The 23,042-nt window shown below is 49.5% G+C and overlaps 12 non-coding genes across 12 annotated transcripts; all 12 read left to right on the forward strand.

Moving 5' to 3' along the window:
- Positions 1–216: 216 nt before the first annotated feature.
- On the forward strand, positions 217–299 carry TRNAL-CAG (transfer RNA leucine (anticodon CAG)). The gene has a single exon. It is a non-coding gene; the product is annotated as a tRNA-Leu (tRNA).
- Positions 300–4,481: 4,182 nt separating this feature from the next.
- On the forward strand, positions 4,482–4,564 carry TRNAL-CAG (transfer RNA leucine (anticodon CAG)). Its single transcript has one exon. It is a non-coding gene; the product is annotated as a tRNA-Leu (tRNA).
- Positions 4,565–7,267: 2,703 nt separating this feature from the next.
- TRNAL-CAG (transfer RNA leucine (anticodon CAG)) lies at positions 7,268–7,350 on the forward strand. The gene has a single exon. It is a non-coding gene; the product is annotated as a tRNA-Leu (tRNA).
- Positions 7,351–8,414: 1,064 nt separating this feature from the next.
- TRNAL-CAG (transfer RNA leucine (anticodon CAG)) lies at positions 8,415–8,497 on the forward strand. The gene has a single exon. It is a non-coding gene; the product is annotated as a tRNA-Leu (tRNA).
- Positions 8,498–9,225: 728 nt separating this feature from the next.
- TRNAL-CAG (transfer RNA leucine (anticodon CAG)) lies at positions 9,226–9,308 on the forward strand. The gene has a single exon. It is a non-coding gene; the product is annotated as a tRNA-Leu (tRNA).
- A 1,874-nt stretch (positions 9,309–11,182) lies between these two features.
- TRNAL-CAG (transfer RNA leucine (anticodon CAG)) lies at positions 11,183–11,265 on the forward strand. Its single transcript has one exon. It is a non-coding gene; the product is annotated as a tRNA-Leu (tRNA).
- Positions 11,266–13,126: 1,861 nt separating this feature from the next.
- On the forward strand, positions 13,127–13,209 carry TRNAL-CAG (transfer RNA leucine (anticodon CAG)). Its single transcript has one exon. It is a non-coding gene; the product is annotated as a tRNA-Leu (tRNA).
- Positions 13,210–15,085: 1,876 nt separating this feature from the next.
- TRNAL-CAG (transfer RNA leucine (anticodon CAG)) lies at positions 15,086–15,168 on the forward strand. The gene has a single exon. It is a non-coding gene; the product is annotated as a tRNA-Leu (tRNA).
- Positions 15,169–17,043: 1,875 nt separating this feature from the next.
- TRNAL-CAG (transfer RNA leucine (anticodon CAG)) lies at positions 17,044–17,126 on the forward strand. Its single transcript has one exon. It is a non-coding gene; the product is annotated as a tRNA-Leu (tRNA).
- A 3,023-nt stretch (positions 17,127–20,149) lies between these two features.
- On the forward strand, positions 20,150–20,232 carry TRNAL-CAG (transfer RNA leucine (anticodon CAG)). The gene has a single exon. It is a non-coding gene; the product is annotated as a tRNA-Leu (tRNA).
- A 1,082-nt stretch (positions 20,233–21,314) lies between these two features.
- On the forward strand, positions 21,315–21,397 carry TRNAL-CAG (transfer RNA leucine (anticodon CAG)). The gene has a single exon. It is a non-coding gene; the product is annotated as a tRNA-Leu (tRNA).
- A 1,064-nt stretch (positions 21,398–22,461) lies between these two features.
- TRNAL-CAG (transfer RNA leucine (anticodon CAG)) lies at positions 22,462–22,544 on the forward strand. The gene has a single exon. It is a non-coding gene; the product is annotated as a tRNA-Leu (tRNA).
- The last annotated feature ends 498 nt before the right edge of the window (positions 22,545–23,042 follow it).

Below are 23,042 nucleotides of genomic sequence, written 5' to 3' on the forward strand. Positions count from 1 at the left end.
CCCAAAGTACTATCTGGAGCTACCAAGAGCTGAGGAGCCACAAGCATGGAGCTGGGCAGTCACACGTGTCTTCCTGACCCTTGCTTGGGTAGTACACAAGATTGTAATATACACCCAATGACGGTCATGGTTTTTCCTTTGGAGAAGTTCTCCCGCTAAGGCTTAAGGAGTAGAATAGTTTCTGTTTGGAAAAGTACACTATCTTGCCGACAGGTTGTCAGGATGGCCGAGCGGTCTAAGGCGCTGCGTTCAGGTCGCAGTCTCCTCTGGAGGCGTGGGTTCGAATCCCACTTCTGACAGTGTTTCTGAAGCGCGGGCTTTGTCTTTCTCTTTACTTAACTATCCTCCTTTCTAGGAGGTTGCGCGTAGTAGAAGAGCGTAGAAAAACAGAAATTTGATAGCGCAGGTTCTTTCATGGAATCTCCAGAGCAACGGGTGTTCTTTTCTGAGCCTCACCAAACCCTTTTCAAAGAGCTTCTAAAATCCACCACCTCCAAGAAACCCTACATCGTTCTGATGGACTGTAAGCTGAATTTTTAAATTTCCTCTTCGCTGCCATGCAACGCCTGCCTTTGCCGTAAATTGCCTAAGCTCTCAAACTCCAAACATCTGAGCTGTATCCTCAATGTTCCTGGCGCTTTTACGCACTGGTGAAGCCTCATGGGGGCAGGGGTTTATCTTTCACTGCAGCCAGACGTGACTGCTCCTGTCTGCTGCCGTCTGATGGATGATGCCAGCGTGCCTGCGTGGCATTACACATTTCTTCAATTTCAAGGACCGGTGAAGGCAGACTGAAGAATGGTGCCCATGAGCAATATCGTTTAGGCCAGCTGGGCAATGCTAGTTAGCTGCTTTCTTCCACCATACCAGTTTGCTCCTGGAACTGCAGCTCAGCTCCAACCAGGCCAGTGCTGCCGAGTGGTAAAACGGCACACAAGCCGAGGACAGGCCATATTGGAGGAAAGACGGGAACGAATCTCATTACTTTAGTTGATGCGTACCTAAAAAAGCACCTGCCGAAACCCGGGATCGAACCAGGGACACTTTAGATCTTCAGTCTAACGCTCTCCCAACTGAGCTATTTCAGCCTCCTGAGTGCGTCGGTGGCCAATGGCCTTCCACGGGAGGGGTACAACTGTAGTACAGCACTTCTCCCAAAGTACTATCTGGAGCTACCAAGAGCTGAGGAGCCACAAGCATGGAGCTGGGCAGTCACACGTGTCTTCCTGACCCTTGCTTGGGTAGTACACAAGATTGTAATATACACCCAATGACGGTCATGGTTTTTCCTTTGGAGAAGTTCTCCCGTCTAAGGCTAAGGAGTAGAATAGTTCTGTTTGGAAAAGTACACTATCTTGCCGACAGGTTGTCAGGATGGCCGAGCGGTCTAAGGCGCTGCGTTCAGGTCGCAGGTCTCCTCTGGAGGACGTGGTGTTCGAATCCCACTTCTGACAGTGTTCTGAAGCGCGGGCTTTGTCTTTCTCTTTACTTAACTATCTCCTTTCTAGGAGGTTGCCGAGTAGAAGAGCGTAGAAAAACAGAATTTGATAGCGCAGGTTCTTTCAGGGAATCTCCAGAGCAAGGGTGTTCTTTTCTGAGCCTCACCAAAACCCATTTTTCAAAGAGCTTCTAAATCCCACCACCTCCAAGAAACCCTACATCGTTCTGATGGACTGTAAGCTGAATTTTTAAATTCCTCTTCGCTGCCATGCAACGCCTGGCCTTTGCCGTAAATTGCCTAAGCTCTCAAAACTCCAAACATTCTGAGCTGTATCCTCAATGTTCTCATTACAATCTCATTACTTTAGTTGATGCGTACCTAAAAAAAGCACCCTGCCGAAACCCGGGATCGAACCAGGGACCTTTAGATCTTCAGTCTAACGCTCTCCCAACTGAGCTATTTCGGCCTCCTGAGTGCCCGGTGGCCAATGGCCTTCCACGGGAGGGGTACAAACTGTAGTACAGCACTTCTCCCAAAGTACTATCTGGAGCTACCAAGAGCTGAGGAGCCCACAAGCATGGAGCTGGGCAGTCACACGTGTCTCCTGACCCTTGCTTGGGTAGTACACAAGATTTGTAATATACACCCAATGACGGTCATGGTTTTTCCTTTGGAGAAAGTTCTCCCGCTAAGGCTTAAGGAGTAGAATAGTTCTGTTTGGAAAATTACACTATCTTGCCGACAGGTTGTCAGGATGGCCGAGCGGTCTTAAAGGCGCTGCGTTTCAGGTCGCAGTCTCCTCTGGAGGCGTGGGTTCGAATCCCACTTTCTGACAGTGTTCTGAAGCGCGGGCTTTGTCTTTCTCTTTACTTAACTATATCCTTTCTAGGAGGTTGCACGAGTAGAAGAGCGTAGAGAAAACAGAATTTGATAGCGCAGGTTTCTTTCAGGGAATCTCCAGAGCAAGGGTGTTCTTTTCTGAGCCTCACCAAACCCTTTTCAAAGAGCTTCTAAAATCCCACCACCTCCAAGAAACCCTACATCGTTCTGATGGACTGTAAGCTGAATTTTTAAATTCCTCTTCGCTGCCATGCAACGCCTGGCCTTTGCCGTAAATTGCCTAAGCTCTCAAAACTCCAAACATCTGAGCTGTATCCTCAATGTTCCTGGCGCTTTTACGCACTGGTGAAGCCTCATGGGGGCAGGGGTTTATCTTTCACTGCAGCCAGACGTGACTGCTCCTGTCTGCCTGCCGTCTGATGGATGATGCCAGCGTGCCTGCGTTGCATTACACATTTCTTCAATTTCAAGGACCGGTGAAGGCAGACTGAAGAATGGTGCCATGAGCAATATCGTTTAGGCCAGCTGGGCAATGCTAGTTAGCTGCTTTCTTCCACCATACCAGTTTGCTCCTGGAACTGCAGCTCAGCTCCAACCAGGCCAGTGCTGCGAGTGGTAAACGGCACACAAGCCGAGGACAGGCCATATTGGAGGAAAGACGGGAACGAATCTCATACTTTAGTTGATGCGTACCTAAAAAAGCACCTGCCGAAACCCGGGATCGAACCAGGACCTTTAGATCTTCAGTCTAACGCTCTCCCAACTGAGCTATTTCGGCCTCCTGAGTGCCTCGGTGGCCAATGGCCTTCACGGGAGGGGTACAAACTGTAGTACAGCACTTCTCCCAAAGTACTATCTGGAGCTACCAAGAGCTGAGGAGCCACAAGCATGGAGCTGGGCAGTCACACGTGTCTTCCTGACCCTTGCTTGGGTAGTACACAAGATTGTAATATACACCCAATGACGGTCATGGTTTTTCCTTTGGAGAAGTTCTCCCGCTAAGGCTTAAGGAGTAGAATAGTTTGTTTGGAAAAGTACACTATCTTGCCGACAGGTTGTCAGGATGGCCGAGCGGTCTAAGGCGCTGCGTTCAGGTCGCAGTCTCCTCTGGAGACGTGGGTTCGAATCCCACTTCTGACAGTGTTCTGAAGCGCGGGCTTTGTCTTTCTCTTTACTTAACTATCTCCTTTCTAGGAGGTTGCCGAGTAGAAGAGCGTAGAAAACAGAATTTGATAGCGCAGGTTCTTTCAGGGAATCTCCAGAGCAAGGGTGTTCTTTTCTGAGCCTCACCAAACCCTTTTTCAAAGAGCTTCTAAATCCCACCACCTCCAAGAAACCCTACATCGTTCTGATGGACTGTAAGCTGAATTTTTAAATTCCTCTTCGCTGCCATGCAACGCCTGGCCTTTGCCGTAAATTGCCTAAGCTCTCAAACTCCAAACATCTGAGCTGTATCCTCAATGTTCCTGGCGCTTTTACGCACTGGTGAAGCCTCATGGGGGCAGGGGTTTATCTTTCACTGCAGCCAGACGTGACTGCTCCTGTCTGCTGCCGTCTGATGGATGATGCCAGCGTGCCTGCGTGCATTACACATTTCTTCAATTTCAAGGACCGGTGAAGGCAGACTGAAGAATGGTGCCCATGAGCAATATCGTTTAGGCCAGCTGGGCAATGCTAGTTAGCTGCTTTCTTCCACCATACCAGTTTGCTCCTGGAACTGCAAGCTCCAACCAGGCCAGTGCTGCCGAGTGGTTAAAACGGCACACAAGCCGAGGACAGGCCATATTGGAGGAAAGACGGGAACGAATCTCATTACTTTAGTTGATGCGTACCTAAAAAAGCACCTGCCGAAACCCGGGATCGAACCAGGGACCTTTAGATCTTCAGTCTAACGCTCTCCCCAACTGAGCTATTTCGGCCTCCTGAGTGCCCGGTGGCCAATGGCCTTCCACGGGAGGGGTACAAACTGTAGTACAGCACTTCTCCAAAGTACTATCTGGAGCTACCAAGAGCTGAGGAGCCACAAGCATGGAGCTGGGCAGTCACACGTGTCTTCCTGACCCTTGCTTGGGTAGTACACAAGATTGTAATATACACCCAATGACGGTCATGGTTTTTTCCTTTGGAGAAGTTCTCCCGCTAAGGCTTAAGGAGTAGAATAGTTCTGTTTGGGAAAAGTACACTATCTTGCCGACAGGTTGTCAGGATGGCCGAGCGGTCTAAGGCGCTGCGTTCAGGTCGCAGTCTCCTCTGGAGGCGTGGGTTCGAATCCCACTTCTGACAGTGTTCTGAAGCGCGGGCTTTGTCTTTCTCTTACTTAACTATCTCCTTTCTAGGAGGTTGCCGAGTAGAAGAGCGTAGAAAACAGAATTTGATAGCGCAGGTTCTTTCAGGGAATCTCCAGAGCAAGGTTGTTCTTTTTCTGAGCCTCACCAAACCCTTTTTCAAAGAGCTTCTAAAATCCCACCACCTCCAAGAAACCCTACATCGTTCTGATGGACTGTAAGCTGAATTTTTAAATTCCTCTTCGCTGCCATGCAACGCCTGGCCTTGCCGTAAAATTGCCTAAGCTCTCAAAACTCCAAACATCTGAGCTGTATCCTCAATGTTCCTGGCGCTTCTTACGCACTGGTGAAGCCTCATGGGGGCAGGGTGTTTATCTTTTCACTGCAGCCAGACGTGACTGCTCCTGTCTGCTGCCGTCTGATGGATGATGCCAGCGTGCCTGCGTGCATTACACATTTCTTCAATTTCAAGGACCGGTAGAAGGCAGACTGAAGAATGGTGCCCATGAGCAATATCGTTAGGCCAGCTGGGCAATGCTAGTTAGCTGCTTTCTTCCACCATACCACAAGCATGGAGCTGGGCAGTCACACGTGTCTTCCTGACCCTTGCTTGGGTAGTACCACAAGATTGTAATATACACCCAATGACGGTCATGGTTTTTCCTTTGGAGAAGTTCTCCCGCTAAGGCTTAAGGAGTAGAATAGTTCTGTTTGGAAAAGTACACTATCTTGCCGACAGGTTGTCAGGATGGCCGAGCGGTCTAAGGCGCTGCGTCCAGGTCGCAGTCTCCTCTGGAGGCGTGGGTTCTAATCCAACTTCTGACAGTGTTCTGAAGCGCGGGCTTGTCTTTCTCTTTACTTAACTATCTCCTTTCTAGGAGGTTGCCGAGTAGAAGAGCGTAGAAAAACAGAATTTGATAGCGCAGGTTCTTTCAGGGAATCTCCAGAGCAAGGGTGTTCTTTTCTGAGCCTCACCAAACCCTTATTCAAAGAGCTTCTAAAATCCCACCACCTCCAAGAAACCCTACATCGTTCTGATGGACTGTAAGCTGAATTTTTAAATTCCTCTTCGCTGCATGCAACGCCTGGCCTTTGCCGTAAATTGCCTAAGCTCTCAAAACTCCAAACATCTGAGCTGTATCCTCAATGTTCCTGGCGCTTTTACGCCACTGGTGAAGCCTCATGGGGGCAGGGGTTTATCTTCACTGCAGCCAGACGTGACTGCTCCTGTCTGCTGCCGTCTGATGGATGATGCCAGCGTGCCCTGCGTGCATTACACATTTCTTCAATTTTCAAGGACCGGTGAAGGCAGACTGAAGAATGGTGCCCATGAGCAATATTGTTTAGGCCAGCTGGGCAATGCTAGTTAGCTGCTTTCTTCCACCATACCAGTTTGCTCCTGGAACTGCAGCTCAGCTCCAACCAGGCCAGTGCTGCCGAGTGGTAAAACGGCACACAAGCGAGGACAGGCCATTTTGGAGGAAAGACGGGAACGAATCTCATTACTTTAGTTGATGCGTACCTAAAAAGCACCTGCCGAAACCCGGGATCGAACCAGGGACCTTTAGATCTTCAGTCTAACGCTCTCCCAACTGAGCTATTTCGGCCTCCTGAGTGCCCGGTGGCCAATGGCCTTCCACGGGAGGGGTACAAACTGTAGTACAGCACTTCTCCCAAAGTACTATCTGGAGCTACCAAAGAGCTGAGGAGCCACAAGCATGGAGCTGGGCAGTCACACGTGTCTTCCTGACCCTTGCTTGGGTAGTACACAAGATTGTAATGTACACCCAATGACGGTCATGGTTTTTTCCTTTGGAGAAGTTCTCCCGCTAAGGCTTAAGGAGTAGAATAGTTCTGTTTGGAAAAGTACACTACCTTGCCGACAGGTTGTCAGGATGGCCGAGCGGTCTAAGGAGCTGCGTTCAGGTCGCAGTCTCCTCTGGAGGCGTGGGTTCGAATCCCACTTCTGACAGTGTTCTGAAGCGCGGGCTTTGTCTTTCTCTTTACTTAACTATCTCCTTTCTAGGAGGTTGCCGAGTAGAAGAGCGTAGAAAAACCAGAATTTGATAGCGCAGGTTCTTTCAGGGAATCTCCAGAGCAAGGGTGTTCTTTTCTGAGCCTCACCAAACCCTTTTTCAAAGAGCTTCTAAAATCCCACCACCTCCAAGAAACCCTACATCGTTCTGATGGACTGTAAGCTGAATTTTTAAATTCCTCTTCGCTGCCATGCAACGCCTGGCCTTTGCCGTAAATTGCCTAAGCTCTCAAAACTCCAAACATCTGAGCTGTATCCTCAATGTTCTCATTACAATCTCATTACTTTAGTTGATGCGTACCTAAAAAAGCACCTGCCGAAACCCGGGATCGAACCAGGACCTTTAGATCTTCAGTCTAACGCTCTCCCAACTGAGCTATTTCGGCCTCCTGAGTGCCCGGTGGCCAATGGCCTTCCACGGGAGGGGTACAAACTGTAGTACAGCACTTCTCCCAAAGTACTATCTGGAGCTACCAAGAGCTGAGGAGCCACAAGCATGGAGCTGGGCAGTCACACGTGTCTTCCTGACCCTTGCTTGGGTAGTACACAAGATTGTAATATACACCCAATGACGGTCATGGTTTTTCCTTTGGAGAAGTTCTCCCGCTAAGGCTTAAGGAGTAGAATAGTTCTGTTTGGAAAAGTACACTATCTTGCCGACAGGTTGTCAGGATGGCCGAGCGGTCTAAGGCGCTGCGTTCAGGTCGCAGTCTCCTCTGGAGGCGTGGGTTCGAATCCCACTTCTGACAGTGTTCTGAAGCGCGGGCTTTGTCTTTCTCTTTACTTAACTATCTCCTTTCTAGGAGGTTGCCGAGTAGAAGAGCGTAGAAAAACAGAATTTGATAGCGCAGGTTCTTTCAGGGAATCTCCAGAGCAAGGGTGTTCTTTTCTGAGCCTCACCAAACCCTTTTTCAAAGAGCTTCTAAAATCCCACCACCTCCAAGAAACCCTACATCGTTCTGATGGACTGTAAGCTGAATTTTTAAATTCCTCTTCGCTGCCATGCAACGCCTGGCCTTTGCCGTAAATTGCCTAAGCTCTCAAAACTCCAAACATCTGAGCTGTATCCTCAATGTTCCTGGCGCTTTTACGCACTGGTGAAGCCTCATGGGGGCAGGGGTTTATCTTTCACTGCAGCCAGACGTGACTGCTCCTGTCTGCTGCCGTCTGATGGATGATGCCAGCGTGCCTGCGTGCATTACACATTTCTTCAATTTCAAGGACCGGTGAAGGCAGACTGAAGAATGGTGCCCATGAGCAATATTGTTTAGGCCAGCTGGGCAATGCTAGTTAGCTGCTTTCTTCCACCATACCAGTTTGCTCCTGGAACTGCAGCTCAGCTCCAACCAGGCCAGTGCTGCCGAGTGGTAAAACGGCACACAAGCCGAGGACAGGCCATTTTGGAGGAAAGACGGGAACGAATCTCATTACTTTAGTTGATGCGTACCTAAAAAAGCACCTGCCGAAACCCGGGATCGAACCAGGGACCTTTAGATCTTCAGTCTAACGCTCTCCCAACTGAGCTATTTCGGCCTCCTGAGTGCCCGGTGGCCAATGGCCTTCCACGGGAGGGGTACAAACTGTAGTACAGCACTTCTCCCAAAGTACTATCTGGAGCTACCAAGAGCTGAGGAGCCACAAGCATGGAGCTGGGCAGTCACACGTGTCTTCCTGACCCTTGCTTGGGTAGTACACAAGATTGTAATATACACCCAATGACGGTCATGGTTTTTCCTTTGGAGAAGTTCTCCCGCTAAGGCTTAAGGAGTAGAATAGTTCTGTTTGGAAAAGTACACTATCTTGCCGACAGGTTGTCAGGATGGCCGAGCGGTCTAAGGCGCTGCGTTCAGGTCGCAGTCTCCTCTGGAGGCGTGGGTTCGAATCCCACTTCTGACAGTGTTCTGAAGCGCGGGCTTTGTCTTTCTCTTTACTTAACTATCTCCTTTCTAGGAGGTTGCCGAGTAGAAGAGCGTAGAAAACAGAATTTGATAGCGCAGGTTCTTTCAGGGAATCTCCAGAGCAAGGGTGTTCTTTTCTGAGCCTCACCAAACCCTTTTTCAAAGAGCTTCTAAAATCCCACCACCTCCAAGAAACCCTACATCGTTCTGATGGACTGTAAGCTGAATTTTTAAATTCCTCTTCGCTGCCATGCAACGCCTGGCCTTTGCCGTAAATTGCCTAAGCTCTCAAAACTCCAAACATCTGAGCTGTATCCTCAATGTTCTCATTACAATCTCATTACTTTAGTTGATGCGTACCTAAAAAAGCACCTGCCGAAACCCGGGATCGAACCAGGGACCTTTAGATCTTCAGTCTAACGCTCTCCCAACTGAGCTATTTCGGCCTCCTGAGTGCCCGGTGGCCAATGGCCTTCCACGGGAGGGGTACAAACTGTAGTACAGCACTTCTCCCAAAGTACTATCTGGAGCTACCAAGAGCTGAGGAGCCACAAGCATGGAGCTGGGCAGTCACACGTGTCTTCCTGACCCTTGCTTGGGTAGTACACAAGATTGTAATATACACCCAATGACGGTCATGGTTTTTCCTTTGGAGAAGTTCTCCCGCTAAGGCTTAAGGAGTAGAATAGTTCTGTTTGGAAAAGTACACTATCTTGCCGACAGGTTGTCAGGATGGCCGAGCGGTCTAAGGCGCTGCGTTCAGGTCGCAGTCTCCTCTGGAGGCGTGGGTTCGAATCCCACTTCTGACAGTGTTCTGAAGCGCGGGCTTTGTCTTTCTCTTTACTTAACTATCTCCTTTCTAGGAGGTTGCCGAGTAGAAGAGCGTAGAAAAACAGAATTTGATAGCGCAGGTTCTTTCAGGGAATCTCCAGAGCAAGGGTGTTCTTTTCTGAGCCTCACCAAACCCTTTTTCAAAGAGCTTCTAAAATCCCACCACCTCCAAGAAACCCTACATCGTTCTGATGGACTGTAAGCTGAATTTTTAAATTCCTCTTCGCTGCCATGCAACGCCTGGCCTTTGCCGTAATTGCCTAAGCTCTCAAAACTCCAAACATCTGAGCTGTATCCTCAATGTTCCTGGCGCTTTTACGCACTGGTGAAGCCTCATGGGGGCAGGGGTTTATCTTTCACTGCAGCCAGACGTGACTGCTCCTGTCTGCTGCCGTCTGATGGATGATGCCAGCGTGCCTGCGTGCATTACACATTTCTTCAATTTCAAGGACCGGTGAAGGCAGACTGAAGAATGGTGCCCATGAGCAATATTGTTTAGGCCAGCTGGGCAATGCTAGTTAGCTGCTTTCTTCCACCATACCAGTTTGCTCCTGGAACTGCAGCTCAGCTCCAACCAGGCCAGTGCTGCCGAGTGGTAAAACGGCACACAAGCCGAGGACAGGCCATTTTGGAGGAAAGACGGGAACGAATCTCATTACTTTAGTTGATGCGTACCTAAAAAAGCACCTGCCGAAACCCGGGATCGAACCAGGGACCTTTAGATCTTCAGTCTAACGCTCTCCCAACTGAGCTATTTCGGCCTCCTGAGTGCCCGGTGGCCAATGGCCTTCCACGGGAGGGGTACAAACTGTAGTACAGCACTTCTCCCAAAGTACTATCTGGAGCTACCAAGAGCTGAGGAGCCACAAGCATGGAGCTGGGCAGTCACACGTGTCTTCCTGACCCTTGCTTGGGTAGTACACAAGATTGTAATATACACCCAATGACGGTCATGGTTTTTCCTTTGGAGAAGTTCTCCCGCTAAGGCTTAAGGAGTATAATAGTTCTGTTTGGAAAAGTACACTATCTTGCCGACAGGTTGTCAGGATGGCCGAGCGGTCTAAGGCGCTGCGTTCAGGTCGCAGTCTCCTCTGGAGGCGTGGGTTCTAATCCAACTTCTGACAGTGTTCTGAAGCGCGGGCTTTGTCTTTCTCTTACTTAACTATCTCCTTTCTAGGAGGTTGCCGAGTAGAAGAGCGTAGAAAAACAGAATTTGATAGCGCAGGTTCTTTCAGGGAATCTCCAGAGCAAGGGTGTTCTTTTCTGAGCCTCACCAAACCCTTTTTCAAAGAGCTTCTAAAATCCCACCACCTCCAAGAAACCCTACATCGTTCTGATGGACTGTAAGCTGAATTTTTAAATTCCTCTTCGCTGCCATGCAACGCCTGGCCTTTGCCGTAAATTGCCTAAGCTCTCAAAACTCCAAACATCTGAGCTGTATCCTCAATGTTCTCATTACAATCTCATTACTTTAGTTGATGCGTACCTAAAAAGCACCTGCCGAAACCCGGGATCGAACCAGGGACCTTTAGATCTTCAGTCTAACGCTCTCCCAACTGAGCTATTTCGGCCTCCTGAGTGCCCGGTGGCCAATGGCCTTCCACGGGAGGGGTACAAACTGTAGTACAGCACTTCTCCCAAAGTACTATCTGGAGCTACCAAGAGCTGAGGAGCCACAAGCATGGAGCTGGGCAGTCACACGTGTCTTCCTGACCCTTGCTTGGGTAGTACACAAGATTGTAATATACACCCAATGACGGTCATGGTTTTTTCCTTTGGAGAAGTTCTCCCGCTAAGGCTTAAGGAGTAGAATAGTTCTGTTTGGAAAAGTACACTATCTTGCCGACAGGTTGTCAGGATGGCCGAGCGGTCTAAGGCGCTGCGTTCAGGTCGCAGTCTCCTCTGGAGGCGTGGGTTCGAATCCCACTTCTGACAGTGTTCTGAAGCGCGGGCTTTGTCTTTCTCTTTACTTAACTATCTCCTTTCTAGGAGGTTGCCGAGTAGAAGAGCGTAGAAAAACAGAATTTGATAGCGCAGGTTCTTTCAGGGAATCTCCAGAGCAAGGGTGTTCTTTTCTGAGCCTCACCAAACCCTTATTCAAAGAGCTTCTAAAATCCCACCACCTCCAAGAAACCCTACATCGTTCTGATGGACTGTAAGCTGAATTTTTAAATTCCTCTTCGCTGCCATGCAACGCCTGGCCTTTGCCGTAAATTGCCTAAGCTCTCAAAACTCCAAACATCTGAGCTGTATCCTCAATGTTCCTGGCGCTTTTACGCACTGGTGAAGCCTCATGGGGGCAGGGGTTTATCTTTCACTGCAGCCAGACGTGACTGCTCCTGTCTGCTGCCGTCTGATGGATGATGCCAGCGTGCCTGCGTGCATTACACATTTCTTCAATTTCAAGGACCGGTGAAGGCAGACTGAAGAATGGTGCCCATGAGCAATATTGTTTAGGCCAGCTGGGCAATGCTAGTTAGCTGCTTTCTTCCACCATACCAGTTTGCTCCTGGAACTGCAGCTCAGCTCCAACCAGGCCAGTGCTGCCGAGTGGTAAAACGGCACACAAGCCGAGGACAGGCCATTTTGGAGGAAAGACGGGAACGAATCTCATTACTTTAGTTGATGCGTACCTAAAAAAGCACCTGCCGAAACCCGGGATCGAACCAGGGACCTTTAGATCTTCAGTCTAACGCTCTCCCAACTGAGCTATTTCGGCCTCCTGAGTGCCCGGTGGCCAATGGCCTTCCACGGGAGGGGTACAAACTGTAGTACAGCACTTCTCCCAAAGTACTATCTGGAGCTACCAAGAGCTGAGGAGCCACAAGCATGGAGCTGGGCCGTCACACGTGTCTTCCTGACCCTTGCTTGGGTAGTACACAAGATTGTAATATACACCCAATGACGGTCATGGTTTTTCCTTTGGAGAAGTTCTCCCGCTAAGGCTTAAGGAGTAGAATAGTTCTGTTTGGAAAAGTACACTATCTTGCCGACAGGTTGTCAGGATGGCCGAGCGGTCTAAGGCGCTGCGTTCAGGTCGCAGTCTCCTCTGGAGGCGTGGGTTCTAATCCAACTTCTGACAGTGTTCTGAAGCGCGGGCTTTGTCTTTCTCTTTACTTAACTATCTCCTTTCTAGGAGGTTGCCGAGTAGAAGAGCGTAGAAAAACAGAATTTGATAGCGCAGGTTCTTTCAGGGAATCTCCAGAGCAAGGGTGTTCTTTTCTGAGCCTCACCAAACCCTTATTCAAAGAGCTTCTAAAATCCCACCACCTCCAAGAAACCCTACATCGTTCTGATGGACTGTAAGCTGAATTTTTAAATTCCTCTTAGCTGCCATGCAACGCCTGGCCTTTGCCGTAAATTGCCTAAGCTCTCAAAACTCCAAACATCTGAGCTGTATCCTCAATGTTCTCATTACAATCTCATTACTTTAGTTGATGCGTACCTAAAAAAGCACCTGCCGAAACCCGGGATCGGGTCTTCAGTCTAACGCTCTCCCAACTGAGCTATTTCGGCCTCCTGAGTGCACGGTGGCCAATGGCCTTCCACGGGAGGGGTACAAACTGTAGTACAGCACTTCTCCCAAAGTACTATCTGGAGCTACCAAGAGCTGAGGAGCCACAAGCATGGAGCTGGGCAGTCACACGTGTCTTCCTGACCCTTGCTTGGGTAGTACACAAGATTGTAATATACACCCAATGACGGTCATGGTTTTTCCTTTGGAGAAGTTCTCCCGCTAAGGCTTAAGGAGTAGAATAGTTCTGTTTGGAAAAGTACACTATCTTGCCGACAGGTTGTCAGGATGGCCGAGCGGTCTAAGGCGCTGCGTTCAGGTCGCAGTCTCCTCTGGAGGCGTGGGTTCGAATCCCACTTCTGACAGTGTTCTGAAGCGCGGGCTTTGTCTTTCTCTTTACTTAACTATCTCCTTTCTAGGAGGTTGCCGAGTAGAAGAGCGTAGAAAAACAGAATTTGATAGCGCAGGTTCTTTCAGGGAATCTCCAGAGCAAGGGTGTTCTTTTCTGAGCCTCACCAAACCCTTATTCAAAGAGCTTCTAAAATCCCACCACCTCCAAGAAACCCTACATCGTTCTGATGGACTGTAAGCTGAATTTTTAAATTCCTCTTCGCTGCCATGCAACGCCTGGCCTTTGCCGTAAATTGCCTAAGCTCTCAAAACTCCAAACATCTGAGCTGTATCCTCAATGTTCCTGGCGCTTTTACGCACTGGTGAAGCCTCATGGGGGCAGGGGTTTATCTTTCACTGCAGCCAGACGTGACTGCTCCTGTCTGCTGCCGTCTGATGGATGATGCCAGCGTGCCTGCGTGCATTACACATTTCTTCAATTTCAAGGACCGGTGAAGGCAGACTGAAGAATGGTGCCCATGAGCAATATTGTTTAGGCCAGCTGGGCAATGCTAGTTAGCTGCTTTCTTCCACCATACCAGTTTGCTCCTGGAACTGCAGCTCAGCTCCAACCAGGCCAGTGCTGCCGAGTGGTAAAACGGCACACAAGCCGAGGACAGGCCATTTTGGAGGAAAGACGGGAACGAATCTCATTACTTTAGTTGATGCGTACCTAAAAAAGCACCTGCCGAAACCCGGGATCGAACCAGGGACCTTTAGATCTTCAGTCTAACGCTCTCCCAACTGAGCTATTTCGGCCTCCTGAGTGCCCGGTGGCCAATGGCCTTCCACGGGAGGGGTACAAACTGTAGTACAGCACTTCTCCCAAAGTACTATCTGGAGCTACCAAGAGCTGAGGAGCCACAAGCATGGAGCTGGGCAGTCACACGTGTCTTCCTGACCCTTGCTTGGGTAGTACACAAGATTGTAATATACACCCAATGACGGTCATGGTTTTTCCTTTGGAGAAGTTCTCCCGCTAAGGCTTAAGGAGTAGAATAGTTCTGTTTGGAAAAGTACACTATCTTGCCGACAGGTTGTCAGGATGGCCGAGCGGTCTAAGGCGCTGCGTTCAGGTCGCAGTCTCCTCTGGAGGCTTGGGTTCTAATCCAACTTCTGACAGTGTTCTGAAGCGCGGGCTTTGTCTTTCTCTTTACTTAACTATCTCCTTTCTAGGAGGTTGCCGAGTAGAAGAGCGTAGAAAAACAGAATTTGATAGCGCAGGTTCTTTCAGGGAATCTCCAGAGCAAGGGTGTTCTTTTCTGAGCCTCACCAAACCCTTTTTCAAAGAGCTTCTAAAATCCCACCACCTCCAAGAAACCCTACATCGTTCTGATGGACTGTAAGCTGAATTTTTAAATTCCTCTTCGCTGCCATGCAACGCCTGGCCTTTGCCGTAAATTGCCTAAGCTCTCAAAACTCCAAACATCTGAGCTGTATCCTCAATGTTCTCATTACAATCTCATTACTTTAGTTGATGCGTACCTAAAAAAGCACCTGCCGAAACCCGGGATCGAACCAGGGACCTTTAGATCTTCAGTCTAACGCTCTCCCAACTGAGCTATTTCGGCCTCCTGAGTGCCCGGTGGCCAATGGCCTTCCACGGGAGGGGTACAAACTGTAGTACAGCACTTCTCCCAAAGTACTATCTGGAGCTACCAAGAGCTGAGGAGCCACAAGCATGGAGCTGGGCAGTCACACGTGTCTTCCTGACCCTTGCTTGGGTAGTACACAAGATTGTAATATACACCCAATGACGGTCATGGTTTTTCCTTTGGAGAAGTTCTCCCGCTAAGGCTTAAGGAGTAGAATAGTTCTGTTTGGAAAAGTACACTATCTTGCCGACAGGTTGTCAGGATGGCCGAGCGGTCTAAGGCGCTGCGTTCAGGTCGCAGTCTCCTCTGGAGGCGTGGGTTCGAATCCCACTTCTGACAGTGTTCTGAAGCGCGGGCTTTGTCTTTCTCTTTACTTAACTATCTCCTTTCTAGGAGGTTGCCGAGTAGAAGAGCGTAGAAAACAGAATTTGATAGCGCAGGTTCTTTCAGGGAATCTCCAGAGCAAGGGTGTTCTTTTCTGAGCCTCACCAAACCCTTATTCAAAGAGCTTCTAAAATCCCACCACCTCCAAGAAACCCTACATCGTTCTGATGGACTGTAAGCTGAATTTTTAAATTCCTCTTCGCTGCCATGCAACGCCTGGCCTTTGCCGTAAATTGCCTAAGCTCTCAAAACTCCAAACATCTGAGCTGTATCCTCAATGTTCCTGGCGCTTTTACGCACTGGTGAAGCCTCATGGGGGCAGGGGTTTATCTTTCACTGCAGCCAGACGTGACTGCTCCTGTCTGCTGCCGTCTGATGGATGATGCCAGCGTGCCTGCGTGCATTACACATTTCTTCAATTTCAAGGACCGGTGAAGGCAGACTGAAGAATGGTGCCCATGAGCAATATTGTTTAGGCCAGCTGGGCAATGCTAGTTAGCTGCTTTCTTCCACCATACCAGTTTGCTCCTGGAACTGCAGCTCAGCTCCAACCAGGCCAGTGCTGCCGAGTGGTAAAACGGCACACAAGCCGAGGACAGGCCATTTTGGAGGAAAGACGGGAACGAATCTCATTACTTTAGTTGATGCGTACCTAAAAAAGCACCTGCCGAAACCCGGGATCGAACCAGGGACCTTTAGATCTTCAGTCTAACGCTCTCCCAACTGAGCTATTTCGGCCTCCTGAGTGCCCGGTGGCCAATGGCCTTCCACGGGAGGGGTACAAACTGTAGTACAGCACTTCTCCCAAAGTACTATCTGGAGCTACCAAGAGCTGAGGAGCCACAAGCATGGAGCTGGGCAGTCACACGTGTCTTCCTGACCCTTGCTTGGGTAGTACACAAGATTGTAATATACACCCAATGACGGTCATGGTTTTTCCTTTGGAGAAGTTCTCCCGCTAAGGCTTAAGGAGTAGAATAGTTCTGTTTGGAAAAGTACACTATCTTGCCGACAGGTTGTCAGGATGGCCGAGCGGTCTAAGGCGCTGCGTTCAGGTCGCAGTCTCCTCTGGAGGCTTGGGTTCTAATCCAACTTCTGACAGTGTTCTGAAGCGCGGGCTTTGTCTTTCTCTTTACTTAACTATCTCCTTTCTAGGAGGTTGCCGAGTAGAAGAGCGTAGAAAAACAGAATTTGATAGCGCAGGTTCTTTCAGGGAATCTCCAGAGCAAGGGTGTTCTTTTCTGAGCCTCACCAAACCCTTTTTCAAAGAGCTTCTAAAATCCCACCACCTCCAAGAAACCCTACATCGTTCTGATGGACTGTAAGCTGAATTTTTAAATTCCTCTTCGCTGCCATGCAACGCCTGGCCTTTGCCGTAAATTGCCTAAGCTCTCAAAACTCCAAACATCTGAGCTGTATCCTCAATGTTCTCATTACAATCTCATTACTTTAGTTGATGCGTACCTAAAAAAGCACCTGCCGAAACCCGGGATCGAACCAGGGACCTTTAGATCTTCAGTCTAACGCTCTCCCAACTGAGCTATTTCGGCCTCCTGAGTGCCCGGTGGCCAATGGCCTTCCACGGGAGGGGTACAAACTGTAGTACAGCACTTCTCCCAAAGTACTATCTGGAGCTACCAAGAGCTGAGGAGCCACAAGCATGGAGCTGGGCAGTCACACGTGTCTTCCTGACCCTTGCTTGGGTAGTACACAAGATTGTAATATACACCCAATGACGGTCATGGTTTTTCCTTTGGAGAAGTTCTCCCGCTAAGGCTTAAGGAGTAGAATAGTTCTGTTTGGAAAAGTACACTATCTTGCCGACAGGTTGTCAGGATGGCCGAGCGGTCTAAGGCGCTGCGTTCAGGTCGCAGTCTCCTCTGGAGGCGTGGGTTCGAATCCCACTTCTGACAGTGTTCTGAAGCGCGGGCTTTGTCTTTCTCTTTACTTAACTATCTCCTTTCTAGGAGGTTGCCGAGTAGAAGAGCGTAGAAAAACAGAATTTGATAGCGCAGGTTCTTTCAGGGAATCTCCAGAGCAAGGGTGTTCTTTTCTGAGCCTCACCAAACCCTTATTCAAAGAGCTTCTAAAATCCCACCACCTCCAAGAAACCCTACATCGTTCTGATGGACTGTAAGCTGAATTTTTAAATTCCTCTTCGCTGCCATGCAACGCCTGGCCTTTGCCGTAAATTGCCTAAGCTCTCAAAACTCCAAACATCTGAGCTGTATCCTCAATGTTCCTGGCGCTTTTACGCACTGGTGAAGCCTCATGGGGGCAGGGGTTTATCTTTCACTGCAGCCAGACGTGACTGCTCCTGTCTGCTGCCGTCTGATGGATGATGCCAGCGTGCCTGCGTGCATTACACATTTCTTCAATTTCAAGGACCGGTGAAGGCAGACTGAAGAATGGTGCCCATGAGCAATATTATTTAGGCCAGCTGGGCAATGCTAGTTAGCTGCTTTCTTCCACCATACCAGTTTGCTCCTGGAACTGCAGCTCAGCTCCAACCAGGCCAGTGCTGCCGAGTGGTAAAACGGCACACAAGCCGAGGACAGGCCATTTTGGAGGAAAGACGGGAACGAATCTCATTACTTTAGTTGATGCGTACCTAAAAAAGCACCTGCCGAAACCCGGGATCGAACCAGGGACCTTTAGACCTTCAGTCTAACGCTCTCCCAACCGAGCTATTTCGGCCTCCTGAGTGCCCGGTGGCCAATGGCCTTCCACGGGAGGGGTACAAACTGTAGTACAGCACTTCTCCCAAAGTACTATCTGGAGCTACCAAGAGCTGAGGAGCCACAAGCATGGAGCTGGGCAGTCACACGTGTCTTCCTGACCCTTGCTTGGGTAGTACACAAGATTGTAATATACACCCAATGACGGTCATGGTTTTTCCTTTGGAGAAGTTCTCCCGCTAAGGCTTAAGGAGTAGAATAGTTCTGTTTGGAAAAGTACACTATCTTGCCGACAGGTTGTCAGGATGGCCGAGCGGTCTAAGGCGCTGCGTTCAGGTCGCAGTCTCCTCTGGAGGCGTGGGTTCTAATCCAACTTCTGACAGTGTTCTGAAGCGCGGGCTTTGTCTTTCTCTTTACTTAACTATCTCCTTTCTAGGAGGTTGCCGAGTAGAAGAGCGTAGAAAAACAGAATTTGATAGCGCAGGTTCTTTCAGGGAATCTCCAGAGCAAGGGTGTTCTTTTCTGAGCCTCACCAAACCCTTTTTCAAAGAGCTTCTAAAATCCCACCACCTCCAAGAAACCCTACATCGTTCTGATGGACTGTAAGCTGAATTTTTAAATTCCTCTTCGCTGCCATGCAACGCCTGGCCTTTGCCGTAAATTGCCTAAGCTCTCAAAACTCCAAACATCTGAGCTGTATCCTCAATGTTCTCATTACAATCTCATTACTTTAGTTGATGCGTACCTAAAAAAGCACCTGCCGAAACCCGGGATCGAACCAGGGACCTTTAGATCTTCAGTCTAACGCTCTCCCAACTGAGCTATTTCGGCCTCCTGAGTGCCCGGTGGCCAATGGCCTTCCACGGGAGGGGTACAAACTGTAGTACAGCACTTCTCCCAAAGTACTATCTGGAGCTACCAAGAGCTGAGGAGCCACAAGCATGGAGCTGGGCAGTCACACGTGTCTTCCTGACCCTTGCTTGGGTAGTACACAAGATTGTAATATACACCCAATGACGGTCATGGTTTTTCCTTTGGAGAAGTTCTCCCGCTAAGGCTTAAGGAGTAGAATAGTTCTGTTTGGAAAAGTACACTATCTTGCCGACAGGTTGTCAGGATGGCCGAGCGGTCTAAGGCGCTGCGTTCAGGTCGCAGTCTCCTCTGGAGGCGTGGGTTCGAATCCCACTTCTAACAGTGTTCTGAAGCGCGGGCTTTGTCTTTCTCTTTACTTAACTATCTCCTTTCTAGGAGGTTGCCGAGTAGAAGAGCGTAGAAAAACAGAATTTGATAGCGCAGGTTCTTTCAGGGAATCTCCAGAGCAAGGGTGTTCTTTTCTGAGCCTCACCAAACCCTTTTTCAAAGAGCTTCTAAAATCCCACCACCTCCAAGAAACCCTACATCGTTCTGATGGACTGTAAGCTGAATTTTTAAATTCCTCTTCGCTGCCATGCAACGCCTGGCCTTTGCCGTAAATTGCCTAAGCTCTCAAAACTCCAAACATCTGAGCTGTATCCTCAATGTTCCTGGCGCTTTTACGCACTGGTGAAGCCTCATGGGGGCAGGGGTTTATCTTTCACTGCAGCCAGACGTGACTGCTCCTGTCTGCTGCCGTCTGATGGATGATGCCAGCGTGCCTGCGTGCATTACACATTTCTTCAATTTCAAGGACCGGTGAAGGCAGACTGAAGAATGGTGCCCATGAGCAATATCGTTTAGGCCAGCTGGGCAATGCTAGTTAGCTGCTTTCTTCCACCATACCAGTTTGCTCCTGGAACTGCAGCTCAGCTCCAACCAGGCCAGTGCTGCCGAGTGGTAAAACGGCACACAAGCCGAGGACAGGCCATATTGGAGGAAAGACGGGAACGAATCTCATTACTTTAGTTGATGCGTACCTAAAAAAGCACCTGCCGAAACCCGGGATCGAACCAGGGACCTTTAGATCTTCAGTCTAACGCTCTCCCAACTGAGCTATTTCGGCCTCCTGAGTGCCCGGTGGCCAATGGCCTTCCACGGGAGGGGTACAAACTGTAGTACAGCACTTCTCCCAAAGTACTATCTGGAGCTACCAAGAGCTGAGGAGCCACAAGCATGGAGCTGGGCAGTCACACGTGTCTTCCTGACCCTTGCTTGGGTAGTACACAAGATTGTAATGTACACCCAATGACGGTCATGGTTTTTCCTTTGGAGAAGTTCTCCCGCTAAGGCTTAAGGAGTAGAATAGTTCTGTTTGGAAAAGTACACTATCTTGCCGACAGGTTGTCAGGATGGCCGAGCGGTCTAAGGCGCTGCGTTCAGGTCGCAGTCTCCTCTGGAGGCGTGGGTTCGAATCCCACTTCTGACAGTGTTCTGAAGCGCGGGCTTTGTCTTTCTCTTTACTTTCTAGGAGGTTGCCGGTTAACTATCTCCTTTCTAGGAGGTTGCCGAGTAGAAGAGCGTAGAAAAACAGAATTTGATAGCGCAGGTTCTTTCAGGGAATCTCCAGAGCAAGGGTGTTCTTTTCTGAGCCTCACCAAACCCTTTTTCAAAGAGCTTCTAAAATCCCACCACCTCCAAGAAACCCTACATCGTTCTGATGGACTGTAAGCTGAATTTTTAAATTCCTCTTCGCTGCCATGCAACGCCTGGCCTTTGCCGTAAATTGCCTAAGCTCTCAAAACTCCAAACATCTGAGCTGTATCCTCAATGTTCCTGGCGCTTTTACGCACTGGTGAAGCCTCATGGGGGCAGGGGTTTATCTTTCACTGCAGCCAGACGTGACTGCTCCTGTCTGCTGCCGTCTGATGGATGATGCCAGCGTGCCTGCGTGCATTACACATTTCTTCAATTTCAAGGACCGGTGAAGGCAGACTGAAGAATGGTGCCCATGAGCAATATCGTTTAGGCCAGCTGGGCAATGCTAGTTAGCTGCTTTCTTCCACCATACCAGTTTGCTCCTGGAACTGCAGCTCAGCTCCAACCAGGCCAGTGCTGCCGAGTGGTAAAACGGCACACAAGCCGAGGACAGGCCATATTGGAGGAAAGACGGGAACGAATCTCATTACTTTAGTTGATGCGTACCTAAAAAAGCACCTGCCGAAACCCGGGATCGAACCAGGGACCTTTAGATCTTCAGTCTAACGCTCTCCCAACTGAGCTATTTCGGCCTCCTGAGTGCCCGGTGGCCAATGGCCTTCCACGGGAGGGGTACAAACTGTAGTACAGCACTTCTCCCAAAGTACTATCTGGAGCTACCAAGAGCTGAGGAGCCACAAGCATGGAGCTGGGCAGTCACACGTGTCTTCCTGACCCTTGCTTGGGTAGTACACAAGATTGTAATATACACCCAATGACGGTCATGGTTTTTCCTTTGGAGAAGTTCTCCCGTTAAGGCTTAAGGAGTAGAATAGTTCTGTTTGGAAAAGTACACTATCTTGCCGACAGGTTGTCAGGATGGCCGAGCGGTCTAAGGCGCTGCGTTCAGGTCGCAGTCTCCTCTGGAGGCGTGGGTTCGAATCCCACTTCTGACAGTGTTCTGAAGCGCGGGCTTTGTCTTTCTCTTTACTTAACTATCTCCTTTCTAGGAGGTTGCCGAGTAGAAGAGCGTAGAAAAACAGAATTTGATAGCGCAGGTTCTTTCAGGGAATCTCCAGAGCAAGGGTGTTCTTTTCTGAGCCTCACCAAACCCTTATTCAAAGAGCTTCTAAAATCCCACCACCTCCAAGAAACCCTACATCGTTCTGATGGACTGTAAGCTGAATTTTTAAATTCCTCTTCGCTGCCATGCAACGCCTGGCCTTTGCCGTAAATTGCCTAAGCTCTCAAAACTCCAAACATCTGAGCTGTATCCTCAATGTTCCTGGCGCTTTTACGCACTGGTGAAGCCTCATGGGGGCAGGGGTTTATCTTTCACTGCAGCCAGACGTGACTGCTCCTGTCTGCTGCCGTCTGATGGATGATGCCAGCGTGCCTGCGTGCATTACACATTTCTTCAATTTCAAGGACCGGTGAAGGCAGACTGAAGAATGGTGCCCATGAGCAATATCGTTTAGGCCAGCTGGGCAATGCTAGTTAGCTGCTTTCTTCCACCATACCAGTTTGCTCCTGGAACTGCAGCTCAGCTCCAACCAGGCCAGTGCTGCCGAGTGGTAAAACGGCACACAAGCCGAGGACAGGCCATATTGGAGGAAAGACGGGAACGAATCTCATTACTTTAGTTGATGCGTACCTAAAAAAGCACCTGCCGAAACCCGGGATCGAACCAGGGACCTTTAGATCTTCAGTCTAACGCTCTCCCAACTGAGCTATTTCGGCCTCCTGAGTGCCCGGTGGCCAATGGCCTTCCACGGGAGGGGTACAAACTGTAGTACAGCACTTCTCCCAAAGTACTATCTGGAGCTACCAAGAGCTGAGGAGCCACAAGCATGGAGCTGGGCAGTCACACGTGTCTTCCTGACCCTTGCTTGGGTAGTACACAAGATTGTAATATACACCCAATGACGGTCATGGTTTTTCCTTTGGAGAAGTTCTCCCGCTAAGGCTTAAGGAGTAGAATAGTTCTGTTTGGAAAAGTACACTATCTTGCCGACAGGTTGTCAGGATGGCCGAGCGGTCTAAGGCGCTGCGTTCAGGTCGCAGTCTCCTCTGGAGGCGTGGGTTCGAATCCCACTTCTGACAGTGTTCTGAAGCGCGGGCTTTGTCTTTCTCTTTACTTTCTAGGAGGTTGCCGGTTAACTATCTCCTTTCTAGGAGGTTGCCGAGTAGAAGAGCGTAGAAAAACAGAATTTGATAGCGCAGGTTCTTTCAGGGAATCTCCAGAGCAAGGGTGTTCTTTTCTGAGCCTCACCAAACCCTTTTTCAAAGAGCTTCTAAAATCCCACCACCTCCAAGAAACCCTACATCGTTCTGATGGACTGTAAGCTGAATTTTTAAATTCCTCTTCGCTGCCATGCAACGCCTGGCCTTTGCCGTAAATTGCCTAAGCTCTCAAAACTCCAAACATCTGAGCTGTATCCTCAATGTTCCTGGCGCTTTTACGCACTGGTGAAGCCTCATGGGGGCAGGGGTTTATCTTTCACTGCAGCCAGACGTGACTGCTCCTGTCTGCTGCCGTCTGATGGATGATGCCAGCGTGCCTGCGTGCATTACACATTTCTTCAATTTCAAGGACCGGTG

Source organism: Dendropsophus ebraccatus, unplaced genomic scaffold (assembly GCF_027789765.1).
Source record: "Dendropsophus ebraccatus isolate aDenEbr1 unplaced genomic scaffold, aDenEbr1.pat pat_scaffold_473_ctg1, whole genome shotgun sequence".
NCBI lineage: Eukaryota > Metazoa > Chordata > Amphibia > Anura > Hylidae > Dendropsophus > Dendropsophus ebraccatus.